General features: G+C 41.4%; 1 protein-coding gene across 1 annotated transcript in view; it reads right to left on the bottom strand.

Annotated features, from left to right (window-relative positions):
- Nucleotides 1–25,016, bottom strand: part of KCNH1 (potassium voltage-gated channel subfamily H member 1) — a 176,402-nt gene that overhangs the window by 95,564 nt on the left and 55,822 nt on the right. The window lies entirely within an intron of this gene.

Below are 25,016 nucleotides of genomic sequence, written 5' to 3'. Positions count from 1 at the left end.
GACAGCGAAGGGCCAACACCACCCTGCTCTCTATGAAGGACTGCATCATGGATCCAAGAGCCTGCTTATGAAAAGAGGGGATGAAGCCTCCTGCCAATCCAGAATGGTGGCTATTACCTCCCTGGCCAAGGCTCCTACTTCTGCACAGCAGCACCTGACTAAATTGACACAGTCCCACTAATTAACACTGTAAAATCTGGATTTTTGGCAAATTGAGAAGTGTTCAAACTAGTAAAATGGCAAGAATCCTGATTCACAAAACTCATCATTCATTTACTTTGACAGCTACAGTTTAGTATTGTATTTATCCTGAAAGGTGCCAACAGTCACCAGAGGGGGATTTAAAGGCAGCCACAGAGACTCTACTGCAGCCAAAATGCTTGCAGAAAAGCAGATTACTAAAGTAATCAGATGCAAAACAAGTCAGAAGTTTTGAGGACTTCGATGTGTTCTTGGTTGAGAAATTAAGAGTAACAATCTGGTCATACACTAACTTTCTGCTGTAAAGGGACACCAGCGGAAGACAACAGAAGCATAATGCTGAAAGGAATTAAAGAGAAGAGCATCTTGGATACGGTGAGACTTCAAGCTGATAAGACTTCGAAATCCCTAACCATGAGCATCTCTCAGGAAAACAGGATTGCACACTCTTATTCTATAAACAAACAGCACTTGCAGAACGATGAGTTCACCTGACTCTTCTTACTTAAATTACCTGAAGGCATCCATTTCTCTGCAAGGCCCAGCACTTCCACTGACTATAGTGAGTCCCAATGAGGGTAGCAGTGTTTTACATTCAAAAGTGCATCATAAACCAGACTGGAAGATGTATGTTCTGCCTCAACTTACAGGTAAATTCTTAAACCTGACAGAAAGCTATGACTAACTCCAAACAGTAATACCTGGTCATTATTTGAAATTAAGGCCTTAACCCTTGATAGCAAAAAGACTTTCCAAGAACTTGCACAGTTTAATCAACAAGTCCACAGAAAACTCCTTGCAGAATCAATTTATTTCAGAGAAAATATAACAACATGGGACAGCAAGATCAACAGGCAAGATTTGAAATAGTGATAATGATAAATCAAAGGTAAGACTAGAGAAAAAGGAAGATTCTACAGAAAATGGCACTTCCCAGTCACCTCTCTAAATTTTATTTGCCAGAAGATAGGTTTATCTCTGATAAGGTAAAACAGAATGGCAAGAAAATGTACCAATTCTCACAACTAGTTACAGCAACTACAGTTCCTGTAAAGAGCAGTATATTTATCACAACATCTTCAGGAATGTCATAAAGGATTAGTCTAGAGCAACACTGAAGTACACAGGCTCAAAACATGGAGCATCATCAAGATCTTGCTCAATGTGCCAATTTGATTACCAAGAGGAAGGTAAGTGAAGTACAAACAGATAACAGCTGTAAAAACTATCTCTGTTCCAAATACACCAGGGCAGACTCCCCAGTGGGACACTTTACCAACACAGGATGAACTCAGCTCAATGTATTCACTAGCAGGTTTTACCATGATGAGAATTAATAAAATGCCAAATCTGATTAAATCCTCTGCAATTTGTAAGAAAGGACACTCTTTTACTGTTTTGTAGAATTTTATGGACAATAAAATTTAAATTGTCTAGAAAATTGAAATGGATTTCTATTTCATTTCCCAGCACTAATGAACAGATCACCATTTAAATGACGACTGAGCCATTTAAGGGCATAATTTTTCTTCTACAGTTTATGCAGGGTAATGCATGGCCATTTTCAATTACTTGGTTAAAATTAAATCTCCAAATACTGCTTCTAGATTTTTACTCATTTGCACCCATAGGAAAGCTTTTGCTTTCAAAGCTCAGTTTTATCTACTCTCAACTTAGCTCTAATGGTTTCCCCCAGTTAAACACCAACTCTCCTCATTGTAAAATCTATTACTGAAATAGAACTACAGAAAGAGAAGAACAAAAAACAAAAATCAAAAGCCACAATTAGGAAAAGTTCTCTTCATGAGAAACTGCTTACCTATGTAGTTGTTAGCATTCCTCTGTTCATGCTGTTTCCTCTGTGACTTGTATGATCCTTTCTACATGGCCTTGCTGGAGGGAAATCTAAGGACACTCAAGGAGATGACCTGTTATCCAAACCTTCTGGTCCTTTCCCTTCATGGCTGCCACACATCCTGCTGGGCTTTGCACTGCTGCCTCAGGCCTGTTCCCGTTGGCAGCTATTGGGCCTCATTTTGCAATAACCTATCTGCGGTCTTTGAGGGTCTAGCACTGGATCTGAATTTTGCACACCAAAGCCACCATCCAGCACTTACACATATGGATTTCTGGACAAAACTTGCCCTTGTCACTGATGCAACACGAGTTTAATGGCTAAAGTCACTTTCAAAGTTCAAGCAAAATTCTCCTGTCTGATTCCTTTTGGTCATAGCTTCAACCTCATTTAATTAAGGAATCTTACATTTAGAGTAATTCTTTGTTCCAAATGATAATTGGATTCAGGTGGCTCCTCTGTACTCCCACCAGAGCACCCATGTGGGAAGTTCATAGCTGGCTGCATTCCTTGCTGATCATGTTCAGGTCTGAAATGACCAGAGACCACAAGGAGGAAGGACCCAAGGCTTCCCCTGAGACTGCAGTGATCTCACTTCTCATTAGGCTTAAAACCTCTGCTCAGCTGTGCTTTAAGCACTACTGCAAGGTGTGGGCATGTCTGCCTGTGGTGAAAGTTAAGGACACAGTTCAGAGAAACAGCAAGACAATGCATTTCTCTTCAAGCCCTAACTTTCATCCAATGACTTACAAAAGCTTCTGCTGTCTATGCAGCAGTACAGCACAGTCTTTTTTTAAGTTTTGTCTTCTCTGAGAACAAAAGAAAAGGTAAAATTTTAATGCCTATAAATTACCCCAACATAAAAGCAGAGTGGGATGGAGGTACTCTGGTGTCATTTTGAAGAGAACCAAAGGTAGGTGGTAGAGTGCTGGCCTCAACCAGACAGCTGATGGAAAAATTGCATAACCCTTGTCTCACAAACTCCAGAGAGAAGACACTTCTTTGGATTAACTGTATTGTCCCCAAACCCAAAACTAGTCAAACTAAACCCTGAAAAGAACTTAAAGAAGGTACCTGGAAGCCTGTGTTTTCTGCAGCTCACCTGGTTTACACTCAGCAGGCCCTTCAAGCTGACTTTGCTTCAAGCAGTCCCGCTGTGAAACCAGCAGTGATCAGACACAGAGAGGCTGTGCTCATCACCCAGGAGCTCCAGCTCTGCCCAGGTGACAGGCCAGCCAGCAAGAGCCAAGGGCATGGCTGCACCTGACAGGATTAATGCATGCTGGACATAAGGACAACAATTCATTCTCACTTCAGATCTCCTCTACTGTGAAATTAAGCCCCTAGAGCCAGTGCACTTAACTGGACTACACTGCACCTGTGTGCTTTGCCTTCTGCAGCTCAGTCTGAAGCTTTTGATGCAACCAAACCTTGGTAAGCCATCCTGGGGTGTTGTTACTTCAATAACCACAGCCAGACTGCAAGGAGCTCATCGCCCACCTGCCAATCCCTTCTTGCACATGCACAGCTTTTACTTCTGGGTGCAACAAGTACAGACTATTATGTGACTATTTTCTACACAGGGCTTTCAAACGCTTTCATTCATTTTCATTCTACACTATTTTCAAACGCTTCCCAAACAAACCTAAAGACAAAGTGGTCCAAAACTGTCGCCCTGATTTTTTAAGATTTTCTAAGCCTTCTGATGTTTACATTCTTGTAACAAACTTTCTCACACGCTTTCTGTAAATAACTTATTGTTTTGCATTCCTTTATGGAGGAAGAGAAATTTGATAGACTGTTAGTTTGTCCAGTGTCATTGGAGAGGTGGCACTTTCACCCTCCAATCCACTGCCACTTTTAGAAATCTATAAATGTTAAGAGTCAGAAAATAAACTCCACTTTCTTCACCTTGACAACAGCGGTGTGTACACTCGTGTTCTTTCGTGTCCTACAGTGACACAAAACCTCTCCTCTTCTGGTATCACTAAATAGTTACAAAGATTTAATACTGTTCATAACACAAGTAAGAGTAATGAAGTTTGGAATTATGTTGACTAAACCAGTAAGGCTGGAGACAAAGATGCCATTTACTGATGAAGACTAATTTGGGGTGCTTAAAGAATAATTGTCACTGGAATGACTCGGTCTGAGTCATGCTCCTCCCACACACTAATCACAGGTGTGCTTGCAGTCCAAAATCAAGAGGTTCACACAGTATTTACAGGAATGTGATATGGGAATAACTCATAGACAGTGGCTTCTCAAGGGGGTCCTGCTTTATTGACAAGTGAAATGATAGGCTGGTGAAGACACAGAGGGTTTATCAAAAATAACTGGAACCACTGTTGTGTTTTTAATGACAAAGCATGGATGACTGCATGTGAGAGGAACACTTGCCTCTGGAGAGGTGAAGAGGGTTACAGCCTAACTTTCTGAAACAGGTATTCATTTCTCTTCCTATGGCTCCAGTCTTAAAAGTACTTTTCTTCCAGGCTGAGTCTGCTCTTTTATTAGAACTCAGCAGGACTAAAAGCAGCAGTAAACATGCATACAGCCGGGAGTTCCATACCTCACTTCTAAAAAGGATAATCATGATATTCAGGGGTAGATGCTATTGGGTAAGAGATACTGCCTAAATTCTTTTTAAAGTAAATATTACACAGAAATCATCTGACATCTAAAAGATATCAGGCAGCTGCATTTTGTGCTTTGTTAGCAAGTCACCACAAAATGCAAATATATTTGCAGATAAACAAACATATCCAGTCAGAAGTAAGGATGTGTTACTATCCCACTGGGACCTTTTTAGAGAACTGTTCTGCTTGTGCAGTACCTGCCAGGCACCCAGAAATGGCATTTGCAGATGCTAATAAGCTGAAGCTGTCCAACAGAAAGTACAGAGGACTCTCAAAGGCAATGAAATATCTCTGTCAGTAATTTGCAGCTACAAACCTCATCCAATAGTTAGGCACACAAAGCTTTTCCTTGCTTAGGGAAGAATGATTGAGAAGGTTATAGTACAAGTATAATCCCCTGCAGTCTCTGAACATCTGGGATACAACAGGCCTGTTTCAAATATCAGTGCAGGAGCAGAGACCTCAACTCAGATGTTCCATTTTTCTGAAGAGTTCCTTCACCTAAAGGTGACTGAGTATTTTGAATCAAACAGAAAGGAAAGGAAACGAGTTTTTACTAGTAGAACTGTTCCAATCTCCATAAATACAGCAGGGGTGTGTTCCCAATATTTCCATATCCTTGAAGCCTTTGAAACATGAAATAATGGATTAGAATGGAGGAGGCGGATATCTCTGGACACAAACACAGACTGTGCTCTCACCTCTCCACAGTGAGTAATGTGTTCTCTGGCAGGCTTGCTCAGAGAAGCTTCACTTGACCAGCCACAGCAGGTCAAGGACACCTGCTATCCTAGCACTCCCAAAAGATCCTAGGAAAAGTAATTTCTAAGATTCATTGATTTCACATATGTGTATGAACAAAGTCTTAGGAATTACAAGGAAATAAGGCACTTGTACCAAGTGATGAAATCTCATCATAAGTAAACCCTAGCACATCATCAGGAGTCAAACCTCAGAGAAAGCTTCATCACTGTGATTTGGGGTACACAATGTCAGAGCAATGGCTCCTCCTGAACCGAAATTCTGATCTTTGCATTCCAAAAGGAAAAGTGCCCCAGATGCCCACTGTCTGCTGACACAACACTGGATGCAGCTTAACCCTGCAGCAGTCCCAGGGCAGTCACTAAGGTCACATTCCCTGAGAATTCTCACAGATCAGGGAGAACTTTCACAACATCACAGGACTTCTAGAAGAGTTTTTGCAGGAGTCACAAGTATTTGCCTTGTTTAAGCACCGAAGAATTCGCCTTCTATAATTCAATTTTTTGCCACATACAGGATCACCTAAGTAGCATCTTAAATCTTCCAGATCTTAAATTCTTCCTTCCCACTGATGCAGGCAACAAGAAAATCTTACAGCTCATTGGAATATGAATAGTGAGATTGGAGATGAATAGTAAGATTTGGACAAATGATTGTGGTAAATATATTCCATGTCATTTACAGGAATTTAAGTTGTCAAAGTATAAAAAAGTAAAAAAGCAGGAACTTATTTTCACACCTAAACTGTGGTAATAACCTACATGCTCATCTTTTGAAAGCTATGTGAAGTGAAGAACTGTTTGTAAGCTGTGTGTGCTACCATGAATATTCATTTATGGTTTTCAGCACAAGGCAATGATAGAATGCTTTTCAACAGCTTGAATTTCTGATATTGCATAGCTACTACTGGCTGACAGATATTAATGATTCTTGACAGAATGCTTATCTTTGAGCTGTTGCTGTAATCAATCAGCACAAGAGAAGCAAGCTATTAAAATATTTTTCTGTCAAGCTCTCTTGACATGCTTTGAATGGAACACAGCCTTGATGTTGGGTTTGGATTTCTTTAGGTGTTTTGTTTGTTGGAGTTGGTTTGTTTGTTTCTGGTTGTTTTTTTTTCACAGGTTTTGTTGTTGTTTTCAATTGTTTTTTTTAATAAGAGAATCTACCTGAAACCACACAGCTGGACTTTCTTGATCAGAACCTCTTGAAGTTGTCCTTAAATATCAGCCCTGATGCTGAGCATTCAGAATCCAGTCACCATGGTTTCAGCTCCTTCTGACAAATGTCCCTCTGTCTTTTTTCTAACCTGCCTTTCTCCATCTACACGTGCATACACACTGTTCTTTAAAATTATTTCTCCCTGTCAGATTCTTGTCATCTACCTGGCCCAAAATTACTCTTCATGCTTCCTTCCAGAAGTTCTACCCTCCTGTTTTCTCTCACTTCTTCCAATTTTCTATTCAATCCCCTGCCTCCCTCCAGCCTTTTAGAAACCTGTCATGGGAGCAGTGATTTAGCAGTCTCTCTGCATCACAAAGCCTGTAAAATTTAAATCAACAGCTTAGCAAACCCACCAAAGAGGTTGCCAGACCTTTCTGGCCTCAATAGAGAAGCCTAATGACTAGGAGGGAATCGAAGTTAAATTAGATGGTCAGGAGAATTGGGTCTCTTCACAGATTGAAGGAGGGGAAGAAGGGAAAGGACAGGGATACAAACCTAAACATGTAAGCACGGGGTGAAAGAGCAGAAAAGGAATGCAGGTGAGGTTAGGAGGACAGAACAAAGGAGCAGCTGATAAATGAACTTGTGAAAAAAGCACAGAGAGGGTTTAAATGTCCAGTTTTCTGCATAGCTTGGCTTTACTGATATCAATTCTGTCCAAGATTAAAAGACACTTCAGTGGCACTGCAGAGGGAGGGAACAGATACACAATGGTATGGTGTGTACAGGGCACAGTGAAAGCCACTCTGCACTAGTAAGATGTGAAGAGTTAAGAGTGGCAAGCCAGGCAAAGCAGAGACCTGGAGCAGTTTGTAGGTGGCCACAGAGGAGTGTGTGACAGAGCTGGGAACTCAACCCAAGCCTGCCAGCTCAGAGCCTCTCACCTGTCCACCAGCCCCACGCTGTCAGCACTGAAGAGACAAGCAATGGGGTTTTCCACCTTTTGCTTTGCTCTTTCCTATCAGCTTATTTCCTTTGCAGGAACACCCGTTTGCTGTATCCAGAACCTTCTGCAAATTCAAGAGGGCAACAAGCACCAATCTCTCTGAATGTTTGGTAAATTCCAGAAGAAAAACACTGTCTCTGGCTGAATCTCCCTTTCTCCAGTAAAATGAAAATGTACCAAAAGCCTGCTTAATGAAGAAACAGTTTGAGTTGGGACCACGTTCACCAGGGTCAGTAAGTGAAATGCAGCAGCAGAAGGCTGAGCTGTGGCTTACATGCATCCCTAAAATCTTTGTTTGAAGAGTGTGTCAGCATCATGACTGCCATGCAAGACTCCTTTAGCCTCAGCAAGTCAGACCAAAAGAACACAGTGCCAGTGATAACAAATACTCCAGGGAGAATGCTGTCTTTGCTAGAGGCTAATAAACATAAATTAATCCATTTTTATATCTTAAAAGCAAATACTCTATGATTTTTATTTGCTTTTCTCCATTATTTCAATGATGAAAGCTTAGGGAACAAGCCAGAAAGATTTTAAAACACCACTTTAGAACAAGCCAAGGAACACTAGACAACAAATCCAGAGAGATTATTGCAAAGGACAATAGAGAGGACAAAAATATTGGGTCCTAACAATATCCTTCGTACAAAGCCTAAGTAAACAAGTTGTCACAAGCAAGGTGAGAAAGAGAGAGATGCGGGCCTTTGTGTTAATCTGCAGACTGACAGAAAAGAGCTTCAAGAGCTTCTGCACGGCCACAAATCTCTTCAGAGCATTTTCACTCACCCAAATTCTCCTTCTCAGTGTGCCATCAGAGACAGCATCCATCCCATCCACTCAGAGACCACTGCTCTGCAGCTGGGAGGAGAGGAGACAGTGGTTCTTCTGAGCATGCTGCCAACATTTTGCACATTAAACCACTTCTCCCCGCCTCTGTGGATCTGTCCCATTTGCCATTATTCTTCTATCAGTGTCAAGCTAGAGGTGTTAAATCCTGAGCAGTTCTAAAGGCTACCACATCCCATACATGTTAGTGTTGTTTGAGAAGGGCACAGGAAAGAGGGAAATTGCTCAGAAAACCATTTTTGAATGGCATCACTAGGAGGGTAACCAAAATAGAACAGATGTGTTTTCACATTCCTAATCCAAATGCTGGAGGGGAAAAGACATACTTATGTATCACACAAAAGGCAGAAAATTCTTAAGGGCAACCTTTTTTACTTTACCTCACACATTAACAATATGTTTTTGCTTCCAGATGATGACCACTGGGATCTGAAAATTTCCAGCATTTAATGGCCAGTCCTGACTCCCTCTGCTGGTACTTCATACAGGCTCCTCTTCCTCAGCCTTAGAATAAGAGTAATGTCCTTTTAGCAGTTCCAACAGTAGTGCATAGTGGTAACGTCTTGTCACAGCACTTTCATTAAAATGTATAAATATTTTGTTAAGTCATAAAAAATACTTTGGAATCTTTGAGGGTTCATTCAGTATTTATCATGAGATCATCAGTTTTTATCTTTCCTGTAGTATTCTGCCTTTGTACTTACAGTCTACATTAGTCTACATTTAGACTTCCAGTGGGATTCAAGTTAGAACAGAATTAAGCAGTAGCAAACATAAAACCTCTCCTTGCCTTACTGCATGGTTTCACACTTCACACAAAAAGGACAACTGCAAATAAAAGTCTTAAACCCAATTTATCAACACTGCAATAAGAGTGAAGCACAAAGAAAGCTTTAAGTACTAAAAGTTGCAAGCTGGCAGTGTGGGAGCTCATTAAAAAAGCACTGCACAAGAATGCTCAAGGCAAATGCCATTCAAACTTTTTCAACTCTGAAGTTATTTAATCGTCACAGCAATCACAAGGGATAAGGCATTGTTTAAAGGAACTGGCTTCTGTAGGCTTGGTGCTGTTCAGTCTTCTGGAAAGGTATTCACTGAAAATGTGCCATCAATTTAAAATGTTCCTCAGTTCTGAAAAGCAATCTTTCAGACCTGAGCTTGATAATTCCAGTTGCAGAACACCCTCAGCTGAAACAATCCAAACAACATGGGGCTTCTGAATGCCCCAAAAGACCAAAACCACAAAATGGGGGCAATCTGAAATATTCTGCAAGTAGAAATACTAGTTTTACACATACATAAAGCTAAATTCATCCTTCTGTGCGTGTTTGTCACCACTTTCAATAAACTAGCATTAAGACAACATAATTTCTGCATTAGTACTTTGTATTCATTCCCTGAGCATTAAAAGATGTGGTACCAGGGCAGTGTCAGCAAAATCTATGTTTCCACATAATATACATTTGCATGGAACTTCCCAGTTTCCCTTTTCATTGCATTTGCAGTTTCTTAGATTGTTCTGACTGGATGAAAGCCTGCTAAAAAAGCAGCATGGAAATTACTGCAATTGCTACAAAGCTGTGGACAAGCCAGTCTGAAACATCTGCTTACTTACTCAAATTTAAAAGCTCTGAGTTATTCTGGAAAAGGTGCAGCAGCATCAGTGCTGCCACACAACTCCCTCCACCACAGTTACAGTCTTTTCTTGCTGAAGTATTCATTGCCACACTGTTTTCTGTCAGCAAACAATCCGTACAGAAGATCCACTTCTCTCCTTGCTTTCAGGAAAACCACAACCTGGCCCAGCCTTCCCAGCTGCATGTTTAGTGCACTGCTGTGGTTTTGTCTCATGATCTGTGTATCCAGCATCCACTGGCATCCCATGAAGTGCATACATGCACCAAAAGGCAGGTTAGCATTAGCAGGTGCCATAGGCTCTCTCCCATCACCTTGGGGAACACTTACACTTGGAAGAACTTCCAGAGAACCATACTACAGAAGTTGACCAATGACATTTAAATTTTTACCATAGGGTCATAACAAGAGGAAGTTTAAAATTAAAGGGAAAAAACTGAGAACAGTGTTGGTACTGACACTTGTGTTGGTATCGCACACTCAGTACTCAACCCTGCCAACACAAACCAGCAGGTTTCAGAAGGACCCCAGCTGAGGGAGAGCTTGAAGACAAATGCTTTAACTGCTGCCATGTGGGACAAGAGTTTAATTAACATAATCAAAGCCATTATTAGGTTAATCACCAATTAGCATCACCAGTTAACTCACGTATGGCCAGTCCCAAATATCTAAAAATTAGTGCCTGAAATGAAGCACACACAGCACCCTGTGGTATCACACTGGACCAGAGTGAAACACAGCAGAAAATAATTTACTCCCCAAAAGAAGACACAAAGGAGGATGCTTTTAAGGATCTCAGCAAACAAAACAACTTTAAAAGCCTCAACTTTTATAAAAAAAAAGCAACAAGTCACACTTGGCTGAACACCAGACATGCTAAAGAGTACCTGTGCACAGCAGCACAGCTTGGGCAAGGTCAGGCACAGAACCCCCATGCAGAAAACCCCAGCTGTGCTGTTTGAGGCAAGCTTACAAAGGCAGAGCTTAAAGACCAGCCCAGCTCATGCAGCAGGTACATACTACCCACTGGCTAAAAGTTCCACCTGTCCATCACCCCTCACCTTTTTCCAGGTGCTCCTAAGCCTGCCCTGGGCTCCAGCAGCATCATTTCTTCAGAAGATACTCCTGCTGCCCCAGCTGGGGCCAGCCCACGCTGCTTCTTCCAGGGGGTGCTTCCCCACAGCACAGGGGTGTGTGGGCTGGGCTGTGGGCACTGGCAGCTAAAGGGTGCCTGCATGTCCCAGCTTGTCCCCAGAGCAGTGACTTTCAGGTCCTACACACGCCCATCTTTTTCCATGATTCATTCTCTTGGGTTTCATCCAGAGAAGGCAATACATATAATTTTCATGTCTATTCAGCACTTCCACTGACATTAAACTATGTACATGGCTATCTCAATAACTGCATAATTTTGTGTATCTTTCAAATCAACACTTTCCAGTATGTGACTATTAAGTGTCCTTAGATTTTTGGTATCTTTCTTGAAAGAAGACTTGGGTTTTTTCTAAGAATTCTCTACTACGAGTATTCTCTTGCTGTCAAATTTTAATATCCAGCCCTGCTGTTTTATATACCTGCTCTGAAGATCAAAATATCATTTTTTAAAAACGGATAAACACCACCCTTGCTCTCAGAAATAGCTGACCTTGATTATCTCAACTTGAAAATTAAAAGATTTCAAAAGTTACAAACATGAGTCAAATGGAAAATAGAGAGAAAATGTGTAGACAACCCTAATTATAGATGTTGTTACATTTTGCTCTAATGCTATCGTGATGACAGCAGACAGATAATAGCAGTAAAATCATAAATAGTAAGAAGGACTCGGAACATAAGGAATAACACAATGCACATCATCAGCCTGTGGAATGAACAAAGCCATCAGTTAAAAAGCTCTTTGGTTTTGGGTTGTGTTTGTTTTCCCATTCTAATGAGAAGACACGGGTTCAATCAAGCTGTATTGAACATGCTCATAAAATTGTTGAGGTTGGAAAAGACCTAAAGATCCTCAAGTCCAACTGCCACCCCTGCAGTGCCACGTTCACAATTCCCCAAGTGCCACATCCACATCTTTTAAATACCTCAAGGATGGTGACTCCACCACTCCCCTGGTCACTCTATTCCCATGCCTGAACACCCTTCCATGAATAAATTTTTACTAATATCCAATCTAAACCTTCCCTGGTGCAACTTCCTCTCATCCTGTCACTTGTTAGCTGGGAGAAGAGACCCACCCCACCTGGCTACACCCTGCCTGCAGCTGTAGAGAGAGATAGTCTCCCCTGAGCCTCCTTTTCTCCAGACTAAATGCTCCCAGCTCCCTCAGCTGCTCCTCATCAGTCTTGCGCTCCACACCCTCCACCATCTCTGCCGCCCTTCTGTGGACTCACTCCAGCACTTCAGGGTCTTGTAGTGAGGGGCCCAGAACTGAACACAGAAATTGAGGTGCAGCCTCACCAGTGCTGAGTATAGGGAGATGAACATTCCCCTGGTCCTGCTGGCCATCCAATTTCTGATAAATAATTGTTATCATAGCTGTTATGCTCTGGTTTGCTTATCTGAGTGTGATTTTTAAGGTCCACAGTCTGAATTACAGCAGAGCCAGTGTATTCACTACAGAGAAAGAGCACAAGAGATCACACACAAGGAGCACAGTATGGTTTTGTTGTTGCCCAGATATCAGCACTAACCTTATCTGTTGATAATGCCAGAGAGTGCATATCTGCAAGGTGCAGCCCCTACCTCACAGCACCAGAAATATTAGTGCCAGCATTGAAAGTGCAATTGTTTCCACAAATAACTAGGGGGTTTAAGATGGCAGGATTAGCCTGTGCTGCTAGGCTTCTTTATTCCAGTTTTTAATTCCCATTTTAAGTTTTAAAGTTCATGTCCATTTTCTCTATTAAACATTCTGCTTAAGTGCCATTGATTTACAGGTATGTGAATCCCTAATAACTTGAAAAATCATATACTCTTATGTCTCTATTGTCTCCTGGTCTAAGGTCAGAGTTTTCCAGTGGGTCACCGACACAGTTAAAATTCTTAATGCCAGGTTCATTGTTTTTTATAAGTGTGATAGTAACAAAGGTAATAAATTATAAATCTATTGTGCCTCAGGGGCATAGCAACATAAAGTCAGGTTTGCAGTACCAAGTAGGGAAAATCTGAAGCTAAACCACAAATTATCAAGCACCCATGAAAAATACTAAAAAAAAGACGATGTGAAAGCACACAGAATAGTCTCTAATTCCTCCAACAGGCAATTTTTTCCTTGAACATATAAAACTGACAATATAATTATAAAATCTCTATGAGGAAAGTAAGTGCATTTGCAAGCAGAGATTTTGAGTTAAGAAATTCAGCCCTTTAATGAAAGTTGTTTTACCTTCCTTTACTGCAAAAGCTCTCGAAACACGGGCAGTTCTCATGCGGTCAAGTCTTTGCAACTCTTCCCAGAACACTTGAGGAACAGCATGGCCGAAGCCACGAGAGGAGAAATTGATGCAAAAGTAAAATCTGATCCTTGGGGTAAATAGGTTTTGTGGACTGTGTGTTATTTTCTTCAGCTGGAACGTTTCTGTGCTGCCCTCCCTCTCCAAGAGGACCTGGCCATCCAGAACTGGGGCACCAAGGAGCACCTTGCTTCCCTTACCCTCCCTGGGCTCAGCAGAGACTGAGGGAAATCTGCTGTTTCTCAGCTGTAACTACAGTAAATGCTCTTTTTTCACTTTAGATGAATCTACAGCCTGTTGAACCGAGAGAAGCAAGAAATCCTGTGGCATTTAAAATGCCCAACAACCACAGCAAGAAATCCTGTGGCATTTAAAATGCCCCAACTAATTAAAAGAGCAGGTTGTTTGGGAAAGCAGCCCTGCTTTACAGGAGTGCCCGGGTTCACCAGGCAGCTGGCAACTGATGGTAAAGCCCTCCAAAACTGCTAGAACAGAAGTACTGCTGTGTAGCTACTGAAGGACAAACTTTGCCATTAGCAACCAGCAGGAAATTTGGCTGTGTGGCCTCGGGCACACATTACTGTGTATCAACCATTTTGTGCATCGCTGCATAGAAAATGATACAAAACCAGATACTCCTCTCTTAAATGCATAAAGGAATATTCTCTGGCAGGTTAAGGCAGCAACTGAAGGAGGAAAAAGCAGCACTAGCAGCACACAGACATGCACAAACACAGCAGTCTCAGATTTAAGTTCTTTCCTTTCTTCAACCCATATTGCCTTCTTCTGGGAAGCAGGTTGTTTCACTGCCCATTTACCCAAAATGAATCAAACTCATCAGTCATTTCCAGTGTTACCTAAAGTGGGGGCCTACAGATCCTGCCCCCAACCCCTGACAATAACCAACATCAAGAGCTTACAGGAAATATTTCTCATTCACATGTAGTTGCTTTCTCAGAATTTTTCCCCACTGCTCTCTCCCCTTCTGACACTGTCTCATATTAAAACTCTGGAGAGTGAGTGGAGCCATGATGTTGCTTACAGAACAGTTGTAGGAAGGAAAACATGAAACTACTGCCACAAGGGTGGGATTTGTGTCATCAACACTGATTCAACATTCTGTTTGTGCAGAGTGTGCAAGGCTGGAGAGTTAGTTCTGTTGCAGACCAGTTCTACCACAGCTAGGCCCCCAAAGCAAGAGGAGACAAGCTTCACAGCAGCTTGTTGTCCATCCTAATTGAAAGCAAACTGCTTGAGAAAAGTGGCTGCCCTCACCTTCCTCAGTTTTTGCATGTCTTACCTACCCCAGCATTTCACTGCTGAACTGCCCATTTCATTGTGCTTTGGGCCCTTGCGGCTGTACCAGAACTCCATGTACTGAGCCATTCATACCTTTTTGGATATAGCTGCCTGCTGCATCATATTTTCCATTTCAACCCAAGCTGGCAATGACTCCAAGCATTTTTTTCTGTATGGCTGCCCAGTGATACAACACAATGGTCCCATAAAACAGTAGTCTTCCCTCTGGTCTTCTGTATTATTGAAGGCTGAGTATGAATAAAAGAAAACTCCATTCTGGACCTGAACTGCACCCTCATGAAAGGAGATATCTTCTATGTTGGCATAATCACAATATGAATATCATGTACTTTGTACAGTACAATATCAAACCTGATAAAATCAGCACAGTCAACTGGCCATACTTACCTCATGCCCCAGCATGCATTTTTCCTCACGTAAATAACTCTCTCAAACTCCCTCTTCAAGTCTTTGCTTTAAGGCTTCATCACACTTCAACCCACACTCTTTCAGCCACAAAGGCCAAAGAAGAGAAATACTGCCCATATTTTGGACTACAGGTCTGTAACCAGCATGAGGAAACAACCATCTTAAACATGTACCATGTTAGTTTCTGTTATTTTTGGAAATCAGTCAAAAAAGAAGTTTAGGAGTTTGTAAAGGAAAAGGAGAAACCTTAGTGTCAACTTCAAGTTCTATTTCTCTCTCTCAACACTTGCTCTTCCTTTTGCTCACCCACACACTCCTCATAATAACACCTCACCATAACAGCAAAGGAAGCAAGGGAATCTCAGTAACCTACATTCTTCCATCTCCCACCTGTCAGAGCACTTAGGAACTGACCAGCAGAAGCCCAAAAAAGCAGGCAGTCAGCTCTACTGGCCTGAAAGGACCTTCTGATGCCATCCCTGGAAAACAGGAGCATCCAGCTACTTGGCAACTTCCAGTCATTCCCCAGAAGGTGCCTGGCAGTGTCATACAGATCCCTGCTCACAGCTACTGCTGTTCTCATACTTCTACACACACATGGAGAAGTTTTGATTTGACTCCTGCAGTTTTCACAACAAGTGTGCTGTCTTCTCTTATATCAGCGAGAGGAAAAAAAAATCTGACTCATATGCCTCTCCTCTTTTCCTTTTTTCCCAGAAAGCTGCCTCTTGGTCAGATGGCACATTGCAGTGCCAAGGCAGTATCCACAGGTGATTCACTGCTCTCAGGTGCCTCTTGGAAACACCTACACCAAAGCATGCAGCATGGGAAACAAACAGCAGGATTTGGAACATGAGGCAGGTCCTTCCCTACCTCCCTGCACAGACTCTAAACACCTGAGATTGGCAAAGAAGGGAAAATAGGTCATGGAAGGTGACAGCACAGCCAACACCTCACCTCGATGTGGCCTCAGCTCCCCCGTGTCACACCACAGGGCACCAGCAATGGGATTGCAATGCCCCTTCCAGACAGCACCTGGCACAGCCTCCAGACACTTCAGTTCACCAGATACATGAAGGTTCGGAGCACTATTAGACATTGTGTTCACTGCATGAGTGGCTCAGAACAGCTTTATGGGCCAGGGTGGCACATTGATAGGTCATCTTCTCCTTTCCAATGCCCACAGTCTGTGCAGCACTTACACAACACAGTGGCTTGCTCCAAGTGGTTTCACTCTTTGGTAATTCCTCTATGATTTTGACAGGAGGTTGCTAAATTCATATGGAACAAGGCTCCTTTCCAGAAAAATGCCCATTTCCCCCCTCACACATTCTGTAGCTGTCATCTCATTACTAACCTGCAGTCAACTCATTTGCAAGGAGTGTGAGAAAGACAGTTCCTAAAATCTTTAGTTCTGGCATACTTAGTTCCTGATAAAATTGATTCTGTAATTTTCTAGGTCATGAAAAGAAAGGCTTTTATGAAGAAAAAATAAGTAGAATCAAAAATATTCAAAACAGAAGTGAATCAGGTAATGAAAACTTATTTACACTGTTGCAATACAGGAAACGACCTTCTTTTCCCCTCTCCTCCTTCCCTCTGGATTTAAATGCAGGAAACTCAACAAGAATTTTAAAGTTCAGCAAATGGTTAAGGAATGAGAAGCTCAAGGAATTACAATTTATAACAACTTCCTTCTCAAAAATCAAAGGGGCAGAACAAGTCAAATTGAGTATCTTTTCTGGTTCCTTGTTTCTTATTAAATTTTCTCTGTGAGGAAAAAAAAAATAAAGCCAGGATGATGCTGCTAGTGTGGGATGGCAAAGCTCAGAGTGGTGACAGGCCCAGAAATGAAGGTTTATAGAGAGAAGTGAGGGAAAAATGGTGGTCCATTTTAGGAAAGAGAAGTGGAAATAGGCCACATGAGATTTAGGGTGCAGTTCTGTGAACTATTCTCAGTGGACAGTGGGTTATTTCTAAGACCAAATCAGTGCCAGACCCGTGTGTTTGATGCAAAAGGACCTGTCCAGGACCACACACAAAGTGCCACAGCAGGCCTGACCCTTATGAGATGAAATTCCACTCATTTGCCTTCTGAATATGAAAGAGGGGAAAGGTTTTGGAAAGGAACATTAGGATAGGCTTAGTTCAAAATTGGAGCAAGTGTGCTACTCCATATTTTGCAAAAATTGAAAGTACAAACTGTCAGTAAGTCATACAACTGTAATAAATAAGCTTGCAGTTTTCAGAATTCACTTGATGAAGTTTCTAGAAGCTCTGAGACTATTTAAGATCTTTGTGGACCCAGGATGACCCAAAAACTCCAACATTATTTTTCATGCTTTCCTAGTAAATCTTAATTTTATCAGAAAATAATTTGCAAAAAAATTCCTCATTCAAGTTCAAAGACAGAAATTAATTATCCTAAGTCCAATTCTGCCTCCTTCCATTTGGCCTTGTTACACTTAGAAGATATTATCAATCTCCAGTTCCCTCTCATTTTGTAGTGAAAATCCTGCAGGATCCTGCAAAAACAATGAAGAAGTACCAAACCACAGCCCTGAATCATCCTGCTCACCTGCACCCATCAACCAACACATATTTGCCTTTGGGATGGGGACAGGGGAAGGCAAGGTCTGCCTATCATCTAACCAGAAAATTGAATTCCACCCCACTTGGTACAGTTACTGGTTTGATTTTAAAGAAGGAAAAAAGGCATTCCTAATCATGTTGAGGTGAGTCAGAAAAGTCAGGCCTTTATACCTCAACTGTTTCATTCTTTACAGTAAGGCACTTGAGATTTCAGAACCTACTGGCTGCCAAATTCCTTGGTTAGAAGAATAAATTTTCTACTTTTCTTCCAGGCAAAAGGACCTATTAATATGTTACTTGTCTCCCTCCACATTTTTCACACCAGTAGCAGCAAGAGTTGTTGCACAGTGGATAAAAGATACTGATATTTTTACATATATTCCATATTCTCTCAGTAGATCAGAATTTCTTCCAACAGGCTGCTGCTTATGATAGGATATGGCTTCAGATAATAACTCAAGTTCAGATCTAGTGTATTTCAGAGCTTTCAGCTCCAAGAAATTGACTGAATATGACCCACAGCAGCTTCTTCCTCCTCTAAAACATTCCCTATCACTTTTATAAACAGTCAAATCTTCCTTTAAAATATAAAAGCAGCCAAATGCACTAAAACTCACTGATCTGGTAAGCACAAGTAAGCTTTATTCATTCTCAAGATGTCATGAGATCACTTATCCAAGTGGTTAAGGTCATAGCATCACCTATAAACTACTCACACATTCCAGCTAGGCAAGCTATTTCCACTCAAACACTCTGTAACCTACAGCAGGCCTGTTTGGGTCCAGCAGAATGTAGATATTAAAATAACTATACAACAATGTAAATATTAAAATAACAATACAATTTTTTGAAGCTGATGCAGAAGTGAAAAGCGCTTAGAAGATGCTTCAGAACTTCCATCATATTCCACACATTAGATGACAAATGGCACAATGTGTCGCATGGGTGGATGTGCTATTTTACTGTTTTTCCCCCCATGCCAATCTAATTGGGTTTTTCTCAGTCAGAAATGGACTTGTGTAAAACCAAATCCTTGTCCAGCGTTGCCATCCTCCAGCACTACAGCTGGCTGCTTAAGGAAAGGCCTCCCAGGAATGCAGAGACAATGAAAAATCTGTGCTTTTTGTATGTTGCATATGGTTAGCCAATTGCACAAGTGGGAATTCATAATATAGTTCTGACAGACCAGCCATGCTCTTCTAGATTGCACTTGTGTAATTCAGCAATTTAAGAATAAATTTGTATACTGAACCCCAAGGTTTGGTGTCCTGCACAGCAAAGCACTGTGTCTCTTGCAAATTCTTTGTTTTATTGTAGGGAACAAAATATTCATCTTGCAAATTATCCCCTGGTTCCTGCCTGAAATATTCTTTTTTTTATATTTCTCTGCTCTCTCAGTCCATGTTCTGGATGCATAACACCTTTCTCTCACAAATTAACTTGTGTTAATCATGTTCCTTTAGATTTTAAAACAAGTTGGTTGCACACTCTGATTAAAGTTTGATAAAGCCAGCATATATCAGTGTTTTAAATTTCCTTATAGGAAGTAATGTTAGAAATATCTAAAGAAAGCAAAATGCTGCATGTGATATAAAGATATCAGGTGAAAAAGAAAGATACCCACAGCTGGAAAACCTAGTTATTTTCCTTATCCTTCTCCTTCCTATTAAAGTGTTAAAAGACAAAATTTAGAAATGCTGTGTAAAAGAAAGAGAAAAGGCAATTATCTATAACATTACTCTAGTGTGAGCTCTCCTCAAATCCTGGAAAAACCAAACTATTAACACTTCACAGCTTTCATCTTCTCTCCTGTCAAACAAAACTATTTTTTCTCCATTTGCATTTACAGTTCTTTCAAAAGTTTTCCAATATCTTGGGGAGCAATGTTAAGCTCTGCAGGAGAGAAATGGACTGTAAAAACCTTGAGAATTAGAAATTTTTAGAAAAATCTCACTTCAGGAATTGTCCTGATTGGATTTGCAGAGTTCTGCTAGAGATATGGACTATATTCTGGGACTACTCTAGCAACTAAATTCTAGTATATTCTAAGGAAGGGTGATTCTCTAGTTCTATTAGGCTGAAGTACAGCCTGAAATTTTTAGCCATTATGGCAAGATAACATATCAAGGGACAATTCATAAAGCATAAAGGTATGTGATATGTAGCTCTGCAACATTTATGGGTTTTTTTCCCTACAGCCATAAGTACACAGGCAATTTACCCTTGTCCTTCCAAATTATAGTTTGCCCAAAAATTACTGGCAATAATTTAATCTAGCTTTAATCTGGTCATATATGCTTTAAATAACAAGAAAGGGAATACTGGTTACTCATTTTTGCCTTCTAAGAAATAACATCTCACAGAGAATTAATTTAAGCTTCCCCAGGCCAGGAAACCAAGTATTACCACACTAATACACTGACAGAAAATACTTTCTTACTACTTGCTTTGAAATGAGTTGGGGTGAAGGGACTAACTCCTTATGAATGGGCCACTCCTCATGTGGCCATGGTCATTAGCTAAGATATATTTATTACAGCATCAGCACTTGTGTTGTGAACCTGAAAAACAACTTTGAGTCCATCTTTGCCTGGAGACAATTGTAGAGAGCATTCTGAGCAGACACTGGATAGAAACAAGCTGCACAACCCTGCATACGTGCCTGATAGCAGAGACATGCTGCCCTTGGGCAAACAATATAAAGAAGTTTTGCCAAGATGTACCCCAGGAAAAGGGATGTGAAGCAGGATGTTCTAAGGATGTGATGAGAAGATATGGAGCAGAACGTTCTGCTAACAGTTTCGCCAAGCTATGCTACGTTAGCTCTTTTGTCTTACAGATAATACTTTGTAACTAGTTTTATGCATTCTCACGTTGCAGAACCCTGCATTCCCATTTAACGTACCCTCAGATTTGAAATAAATCAAGCATCAATCACTACCTCTATGAGGATCAATCTCTGACTCTGGAGGACTCCTCTCTCTATCAACCCTCTTTTTCCCCCCCCCTCTCTCTCTCCCTCCCATATACCCTTCTTTCCTTTATCAATTTTTGTAGGAATTTGCTATTTAGATAGGCATCACCTAAAGGTTTTTTCTGATTTTAACACAAGTGTTTTATCATAGAACCAGAGAATCATTCAAATTGGAGAAGACCTTTAAGATCATTGAGTCCACCCTTAACCCAGCACTGCCAAGCCCATCACTAAACCCTGTCCCCAAGTGCCACATCTATATGTCTTCTCAGTACCTCAAGGATGGTGACTCCACCACTCCCCTGGGCACTCTATTCCCATGCCTGAACACCCTTTCCATGAAGAAATCTTTACTAATATCCAATCTAAGTCTCCCCTGATGCAACTTGAGGCTATTTTCTCGCATCCTATCACTTGTTAGCTGGGAGAAGAGACTGACCCTTACCTGGCTACATCCTCCTTTAAGGGAGTTGAGGATGTTGATAAGGTCTCCCCAGAGCCTCCTTTTCTCCAGGCTGAACACCCCCAGCTCCCTCAACTACTCCACATGAGTCTTGTGCTCCAGACCCTCCACCAGCTCTGTTGCCCTTCTCCGGACACACTCCAGCACCTCAGTGTATTTCTTGTAGTGAGGGGCCCAAAACTGAAGACAGGATTTGAGGTGTGGCCTCACCATTGCCCAGTACAGAGGGGGAAATCCCTGTCCTTGCCCTGCTGGCCACACTATTTCTGGTACAAGCCAGGATGCCATTGGCCTCCTTGGCCACCTGGGCACAGGCTGGCTCATGCTCAGCCGCTGTACCAGCACCCCTGGATCTTTTTCTGCTGGACCTTTTTCTGCTGGACCTTTCACTCTGCCCCAAGGCAGCAGAGCTGCACGGGGCTGTTGTGACCCCACTGCAGGACCTGTCACTTGACCTTGTTGAACCTCACCACTGGCCTCAGCACATCAATCCAGTCTGTACCAGTCTACTCTGTAGATCCGAGCCTTCCTGGCCTCCAGCAAATCAAGACTGCCACATAACTTGGTGCCCTCTGCAAACTGGCTGAGAGTACACTTGACCCCCTCATCTAGATTATTCAGAAGGACATTAAACAAGGCTGGTCCCAATACAGAGTCCTGAGGATCTGGGTTGTGTTTCACTACAAGCAATCCTGAAAAAAACAAGCAGGTCCTGGATGTCCTTACCCAAAGAGGAGGCAGCTTTTATGAGCTAAGACTTTGGAGCTTGCTGAGTTGTGAAGCCTGTCAGCACTGATGGCATCTCTCCTCCATGTCCTGTCTGCATTGAATGTCGATGATGTGACTCTGTGCAGGCTCATCAGTGGGGCTGGAAGTGCCACCACGACCCGGCACACCCCACGCTTACCGATGAGAAATACCGACACGCTCCACTGGAAACTGCATCCCTCGGGACTCAAATGTCTGAAGGATTGTTTATATACCCAAAAAGCCAAAACCAACTGTCTATCCATTTTATTTCTATTTGTCACAATGACTTTGAGGTTTTGGTAGGTTTTGTTGTTGATTTTTGGAGCTGGATTTTTGTTGGGTTGGTTTTTTTGCTTGATTTTACTCGTTCTTTACTCCAAACATGAAAAATTGACATATTTTCACCTTTAGTGATGAAAGGTGAAAACCAAATCCTGCCCTTATAGTTAAACCCTCTTCTAACATACAGAGAAATTCTACCCACTTTTCTGCCAGCCTTATCACTTTGCTGAAACTTGCACCGAAATACATCCAGAGCACTTCTGGTGATTTGTTCTAGGGGAGAAAGCATCCAAGCAAAATAACATTCAGAAATCCTAAATAGTTGCTTAACAATTACAGCAGTAACACACTATCTCTTCAAATATCATGACTAACATCAAATAAAAAGTAATAAGGCACAGCACAGAGGAGTGAAGGAACAGAACTATAAAGACCAGCCATAGTTATTAAAAAGAAATTTAAAAAAATTAAAATCCAGTCCTTTAAATTAGGAATTAACTGGCTAGAGTAGTGTTGCTGTTGGCTAAGACAGATGAGAATGAAAATTATTGCAAAACTATCAGCCCTATAGAAAGCATAGAGCTGCCAACTGCAGCTTCAGCAGCTTGCAAGAGGTATGTGACATCTGAGGGATTTTTGTCATCTTGCCAGGGATGTGACAAATACCAGGAATTCAAGAGACAGTTTTTGCAAGCCAAGGTTTCTTTTTCCTTTCCCAGCATGTCCCAAAACCCAAAACACTGCACTGGCAATACCCATGAACATAGAGAAAGTTGCTTTGGGTTTAAAATCCCTTAGGCCTTTGTGCTGCAGCCATTAATGGTAACCTCAGCAAATCTAACTAACACTTGGCACATGGCTGGCCTTTAGTTTCAGGCCACCAGCTTCCAGCAAAAATGATTCCAACACATTCCCCCACCACCTAGAAGGGTAAATGTACTTCTCTTGTCATTAGATTAATGTTTAGTAAATGGCCACATCCATTTGCTTTTCAATTGATAACCTGCTTTATGAGGGGGAAATCTTAGGAAGATCACCAAACATGATGATGCGATGCCTCTATAACTTGTCGAGGTGTTTTGATAACAATAGTCTAGTTTTTATCAGTTGCTCACTTTTCTTGTTCACAAAAGCCACTAAACACTTCTTACCCTGCCAGAGGTCACCAAAGCACACCAATGCTCTGTGAGACTGTGAAGGAGTAGCACTGACCTGTGCATCATGATTCCTGACACCAAGATTTTCTTAAAGCACTCAAGGATGGTCACACTACTGTTCCTTTCAGCAATAGTGCTGTAAACAAAACTGCCTATGTTTTCACATTTACTGAATGTTAATTCTCATTTCTGGATTGTTTGGGTGTTTTTGTTTGGTTTGGTTTTGGTGGGTTTTTTGTCTAATGAGCAAGAAACTGTTCACAGACAAAGCTGATCAAAGCTGAGAGAGTTACTCCATGCTCCTGGGACCTGTGTCTACCTTAATCAGAAACAGCAGCTGAAGTGCTGCAGGACTGCATGATGCTTGGGTTGCACACCACATCATGCAGAAGAGGAATGGCTTGGGTTTCTGGACTGTTTTGATTAATGAATTCAGTGGCTGACAATTCATCACGGTATGCAAGCATGCATGTTCATGAGTCTGACCTTTTAACTCCTACTTTTGTCTTTTTCCATGATCTCTCTCACTATCTGCTCTTAGTGTTTCACAGGAGAATTTGTGATTTCGTTTAGCATTCAAAGATGTGCCTTTTCCTTCATATTTTGGATGTGTCCAGCCCTGTAGTTCCAGTAAGTTCCTACCTAACAAAGGAGAATTTAGCATAAACAGGCACCAAAACCTTGGAATCTTTTAATGCAACTGAAAACATCAACAAAAGGCTCCCCAAATGATGGATTTTGCTCCATTGCTCAAAATCCAAATAGGCAAGAATCCATCAGTATTATTTTATGTCAAAAGTCAAGAATGCCAAGCATTGTTAGAACTGCTCATTCCTACTCCACCTGCATAGCAAGGGGATTGCTGACACAGTGCCCGGGTACAAAAACTGCAAATGAAAGTCCTCTGATTTTTGCTAGTGCTTAGGAAAAATAAACAATACCCAACCCAACCTGACAGAATCACTGAGAAAAATATATAAAGACTGTAATTTCAAGGCATATGTCTCCACAGGGAAGAAATCAAAAATTGAAACAGCTTTTTTTTTTCTTTTTTTTCCTCAAGTATTAAAAATGGAAAATATACGTCTTTCGGCAGACCCAGACAGTGGTTTTAAGCCTGGTTTTATGTGATGTCAGCCTCACTGAAAGATCTGTCTGTAGACATCTTCCCTATTAATTAGCAATTTAGTGGCCATCTGTGGAAAGGGATAAGCAAATATGTTTTTCATTTAAAATGAAGCTGAGGAATTAATTGCTTTTACTTCCTCTAGTGTGGAGAGCCTGGTTCAAGCATGGCTTAAAGAAAGAGGCCATGAAGGTATACAGCTGATGGGAAAGTAAAAGGTAGCTGTAAAGCAGCAGTTCCCAGGCTTGATTTTGTAAATAACTAGGTTCTCAGACAGTCTTCTCATAACAGTCCTTGGCTGCTCTGGGAACAGATATGAAGGTTTTGAGAACTTTTCATATCACAGTGAGAACACTAATTTTGGTTTCAATAAACAACCACGGG

This window comes from Ammospiza nelsoni, chromosome 3 (genome assembly GCF_027579445.1).
Source record: "Ammospiza nelsoni isolate bAmmNel1 chromosome 3, bAmmNel1.pri, whole genome shotgun sequence".
Lineage (NCBI taxonomy): Eukaryota > Metazoa > Chordata > Aves > Passeriformes > Passerellidae > Ammospiza > Ammospiza nelsoni.
Note: the sequence above shows the minus strand (reverse complement) of the source record. Positions and strands in the feature narration are given on the sequence as shown.